The sequence below is a fragment of the Citrus clementina genome, unplaced genomic scaffold, assembly GCF_000493195.1.
Source record: "Citrus clementina cultivar Clemenules unplaced genomic scaffold, Citrus_clementina_v1.0 scaffold_7, whole genome shotgun sequence".
In the NCBI taxonomy this organism is placed as follows: Eukaryota; Viridiplantae; Streptophyta; class Magnoliopsida; order Sapindales; family Rutaceae; genus Citrus; species Citrus x clementina.
The window spans coordinates 4,503,438-4,509,644 of NW_006262075.1; positions in this window are offsets into that span (position 1 = coordinate 4,503,438).

The window sequence follows — 6,207 nt, forward strand, 5'->3', positions numbered from 1 at the left end:
ATCACTTTGTAACGTTAGAATTCTAACCCTTCGTAGTGGGAAGAATTTAAAGTCTCTAAACTAAGGAATATCAGCCAAACTGACCCTATAGGCAAATTAAGCACGGCATATCCCTTCTTGATCTTGTTGATTCCATAAACGGTTGGTATTAATTTGTGATGATAAAACTATGTGCGAATAAATTCCATATGTCTCACCCTCGTATCTTACTGGCTACAATTATATTCAATAACTGTGTCCGAATATTTAATCAGAATAAGGTATTTTTCCATATCTTAGAATATAATATTATTTTATACAGCACGACGTGTCAGATTCTTAATATTACACACGCACACACATACACACACATATGTATATATATTATGCCGAAAAAATTAAAACGGAGCAAATGGGATACAATTTTAATTAAAATATAACTAAGGGTGTAACATATGGAATTTCGATAAGGTGCTGACTTTAGTAATAGACATTTAATTTACATAATACTTTATATAGAGACAAGATAAAGATATCGTATCTTGTGTGTGTATTTGCTAAAACAAGGTAAGGTATTTATTTCGTTGGTGTGTGGAAAGATTGCGAGCGGGGCCAGACTCACGTGGCAACATTTGTCTTTCCTACCTCTTGCGTGCCGCCCACTACTTTTTTGAAGTTATGGGATTCATTCGTTCGTCGTAAAGAAATTTAAAAGATAAAAAATGCAGAAAAGGGCGAGACAGGAAAATGAAAGAAAAATGGCAAAGCCACTAAAAGCACGTAGGCACTCAATTATGTGCTTGAAAGTTATCTGTTTTAAGTTGTTTTTCAATCAACTTTATGATTAGACTTTCATCATGATCACAACTGACAGTGGAGTACAGAATACTCGATGTGTAAAGACAAAGACATCGAATCCTTATAGATTTATGAAAAGAAAGAAAAAAAAAAGTAAATGTACAAAAACTTTATGTGAAAATAACATTAATTTTTTTTAGATTAATATGTTTTGTAATTTTGAAAATAAATACGATCATTTGAAATTAGGTTTACAAAATGTTAAATAAAAGAAAATAGCAATATAAAGACATAAGGTGAGTTTAAGATTGAGGTTGGACAGCTGTAACTTAAAAATTACAATTCTAAAGTGTTTGGTAAACACTATCTATTATAACTTACATAGCATATTAATATGATTTTTTACTTATATGATAGAAAATTTATTATATTTTTAATAATTTCAAAATTATTATTTAAATTTTATATTTATTACATATTATTAACTCTAATTTCATAATTATAGTTTTTTTTCCACAATAACTATAGCTTAAAAACTACAATATCTCAATCTTAAATAAGACCATAATTCATGTTACTATTTCTGAGAATTGCTCGGGCATTCATGACGCATACGATGCATGCACGATACATGATTCATGATAAACCAAACTCCTACCATTAATAAACATTGAGCGTACAGCAAAATTGAAGTCATTATCAAAATTTGACTTAATTTGATAATTACTTAGAATTTTATAGTATAAAGTTTAGTTGTTATGAAAAGATAATGGAGTCGATTGAAGTTGATAAAGACAAATAAGATTTGGTCATGATTCGATGATCTGTTGATGATGAGTCGTTCATCCAGAAAAGAGAGAAAGAGTCAATGATAAAATTTACTTTTTCATATTGTAATCATTTTCTAGCTGGGTGCCCAACCTATCCCCAAAGCTTTGGGGCAAAAGTTAAAACAGATACAAATAAAATTAAGGAATTTTCAAACTCTAGAAGGCTTAAGGCTTAAGCCTAGGATAAGCGTCAGTCGTCACCACCAGTCCGCCAACAACTAATTTGTAGGAGAAGGCCGAATACAATCCACTCCAATTTTTAAGCGCCAGCGAGAGAGAGAGAGAGAGAGAGAGAGAGAAATGCATAGATGCGAAGGTAAAATATATATTTCAATTCTTTGAATTTTTATGGGTAATTTTGTTCAACTGTTTCTTCTTACCTTTTTTCACACTCCAAAAGAAAATCACAGTTCCCCATCGATGATTGATGCGAGCTCCTCCTTTGTCAAAATCATCATTATCACTGATGGTCGTTAGACGATAACATACAAGAAAATAAATCTCAATTATTTGTATTAATATTTTATACAAACATGATGTAAGATTATTGTGTATAGAAAAAAAATAATACATTAATAGTCAGTCTATGATAACGAATGATGTATTTTAGTTAAAGATAAATGCTCTTTTAGTATCTATAATTTGAGTTAATTATTCAATTAGTCCTGTATTTTTAAAAATTATTGAAAGAGCTCTATTGATACGTGTTTATATTTTCGTTAAAGTATACTTAATAATTATTTATCTTTCACATGCTACATATCGTGTTGTTTGAATTAAACAAAAATACTATTTTAACTTTTTATCCAACAATTACGGGAATAATGACATAGATATTTTAGGTAATTATTTGAAATCAGTTTAACAATTATGTAATTAGCTCAAACGGTATGGCTAAAGGGGCATTGCATTTACCTTTAATTAATGTCACCCATTATTGGATGTTAAATTCAATTATTCGTCATCATATTTTAATTTCTCTTATAGTGGTATATTATTTGTTGGCTAGCTCCCACGTCCAGCCACTTGCCCTTAACTTCTTGGCAATCCAATAAGCATTCAATTAAGCTTTTACTTCAGGAAGCCACTCCCATAGATTATACAAAATTGCAAAAGACGTATAACCTATTGCGAATTAAGAGGAGAGAAGGGGGGGTGGGGGGAGATGATAAATACGTAAGCTACATGTATATAGAGAGTTATTTATGTTAATTAAAAAATACATTTTCTTAATACAACTTATCAATAAATTTAATCGCCACAGAGTGTTTTATATTGTGATTTTTTTTATTGACTATGGTGGCGTTTGTTTTTTAACTTAATGACTTAAAATGACTTAACTTAATTAATTAAGTTAATTAGAGGTGTTTGTTTTTATAACTTAATGAGACTTTTTAGATAATTTTGACTTAATAAAATAAGCTAATTTTTTTGGCTTTTTACTTAATGGAGAAATCTGAATTAAGTCAATTACTTGCTAATGTAAAAAATATCCCTGTTTTATAATTTATTTTTCATGTCTATCCCAAAACTCACCCATAGATACTTACCCCACATAAAAATATCCTTGTTTTTTCTTTCTTATATTATATACGATAAAATTTGAAATTTATGGTATTTTATATATTAAAATTCCAAAATAATTATGTATTCACTTGAATATAGTTTTACTTATAAATGTTAAAATATTGTGGTATTTAATATATTATTTATTTGACATTCAAATTTAATAAGGATACAAATGTAAAAGTACACATTTTCAGCTTTTTAAGTTGAAAAAAACAAACAACTTAATACTTATTTTCCGAGATTCAGACAAAAAAATAAATATATTATTCAGATTCAGATATTCAGACCTATTCAGAATTCAGACTAATCCAGGTCTATTCAGATTTCAGACAAAAAAACAAACGCCACCTATGTCTTGATTTTTTTTATTGCAGTTTTTGTTGTTTAAGCCTTTTTTAATATTAAGGTGATGTAACTGCAACTATTGTGAAAAAACCTATAAGTATGAAATAAAAGTTAGTAATATGTAGTATTAAGGTGATTTTTATTTTTATTTTTTATCATACATGTGCAAAATCAACTCAACATAACTTTCAAAATACAGTAGTTAGTGTTTACCAAACACTTTAGTACTGTATCTTTTAAACTACAGTTGGTTCAATCTTAATCCAAAATGAGGCATTAGCTTGCAACATATAATTTTTTTTTTTTTTGTTTACTAATTTTTCACTTACAATTATTAAGGTCAGTTGAATAGACCAAGAATAGACATTTTTTTTTTCTTTTTAGTTAAGATGAATGTTAAATGCTGTTAGGTATTGTCCTAACTTGTGAGTTAGTTGGCTATGTCTTATGCTTACCAATGCGGTGTTTTACCATTGTATTTGACTAGTAAGTAATGTACTATGTTATTTGGCCAAATTAGATTCATATTGAACGGGAGTTACTCACTTTAAGGGGGAGGAAAAAAAAGAAAAGAGTTTCAAAAACCAAAATACTTAAATCAAGGCTTAACTATATTACATATAACACGTAACATATATACAATAAACCCGCGAATTGTCATCATAACAAATCAATTGTTTTATTTTTAAGTGATAATTCAAGAGTTACAATATACTATATATAATGTAACGTAGCATTACTCTTAAAATCGAATATCTTGCATTCATGTTAAAAAAGTCAGTAATTTTATCATCGAATATATATATATATATATTTCTAACAAACAATCGTTGATGTTTTGACAATAATGGATGGCTAGGAAAGCGTACGCGAGAGCACGCTGAATAGGTGAGGAGCATGTGGACTAACAGCCACAACTCGAGAGCATGATTGATAAATAGAACGCTTTGTTTGAAATTGAGGGCATAGGAGGGGGAGGGGCCCAATTGCCTTAACTTTCCGCCACATTATAGAGCCGGCAATGCTTCAACTGTTTTTGCTCCTTAGGCGAGAACCAGCAAGTCAAATTTAGACCAAGCAACAGATACCCGAAAATGAATTCCTCATACAAGTCTCGTTAGTGGGTCCACGTAGTTGCAAGTCGCCATAATGGGGGTGATATGGGGTCATTGCTTTTTCGCTACTTTTAAACGCAAGCAATGATATATATATATATATATATATATATATATCGTCGCTGCTTATTGTATTTGAAAGCTTCATTTCGAGAGTTCTAGTGGGGCAAGCTAATATAACACCTTTTTTTTTTCCTTTTTTTTTTTTTTTTGTGCTTTTAGTGAAAGTCGGTGCATTTGTTGATGCTCTCTCTCCCCTTGCTCCCTTTGTTAAATATATATATATATATATATCGAAGAAAGTTCAAGATGATATTAATAACAATAATGAGTATCTTACGTCTTTCTGACTGGACACATTGGCTTGTTGTCGAATGCCAAATGATTCCATTTTTCACAAATTCAAACCCTAACAGGGTATTTGAAAAGAGAGAGATTTGATACAGAGAATTCAAGAGAGCCACTTGTTTTTCCGCTTTTCTTTTTCTTTTTCTTTTCGCGGGGTGATATTCGATTTTCTCATGGTTCTCTCGGCAATATCGATAGTGATATATACATATATAATTTTTTCAAATAAAGGATTTTTAAATTTCTCCTTTTTCGGTTCTACCTTTTTTTTTTTTTTTGGGGTAATATGAACAATAAAGATTGCGTACAAAGGGGATGCCCACCGTTCGCACGTGCGGCGTACGAATTCTCTCTTACAAAGGTTATATATATATATGTAGATATATGTATGCCCATGCACCAGATTTTAGGTGCTTCTTCTAGAAAGAGGCCTATGATCCATCAAAGTTATGATCAATTCTCAAATACAATGTGATTAACGCATGGTTCAAAGATTCATTTTCTCTTCAATTAAATCAAAATCGAACGATTTAATTCCTTTTGTCAACTATGGGCCGTATCTAGAAGACTAGAATATTATTTGTTTTTTCGGCTACTTTAACATTTGATTTATAGGTATATATATTTTTTTTAATTAAAGTTCTGTTGAAGAATTGCTAATTTCAACATGACAAACACACACACACACCCACCCACACATATATGAATAGCACAAAATAATCATGAGAAAGTATTAACTCAATTTCGCTACTCAAGAATCAAGATCCCATATCTTTACCATAAACTTAGGTGGCAATTATATTATAATTTTTCTTTTTAATAAAGTTACAATAATATCTAAACTAGTGTGGCGAGATAATAAGACAAATAATCACTTAAAACATATGTATGATAGATTTTAATAATATCAAGTTATATGTAACATTGCCGTTAAGGCTTTGGCTAAGCGGTAGCCTGTGTCTTCCACTTTATTGAGAGCATTGGTTCAAGTTTATATGAGAATTCAAGTATTTTCTCTCTCATCAATGTGGATAGAGGTAGATATGTTTAAACTATTACCACTTTATTTATTTATTATTTTTTTGAAACAAACTATTACCACTTTATTGAGAGCACTGATTCGAGCATTTTATCTTTTTTTTCCCAAACTATTACCTCTTCAACGAATTATTCAAGGCATTAAAAGTCAATAAAATGCTTCTCTTTGGAAGAATTTTAGAAGA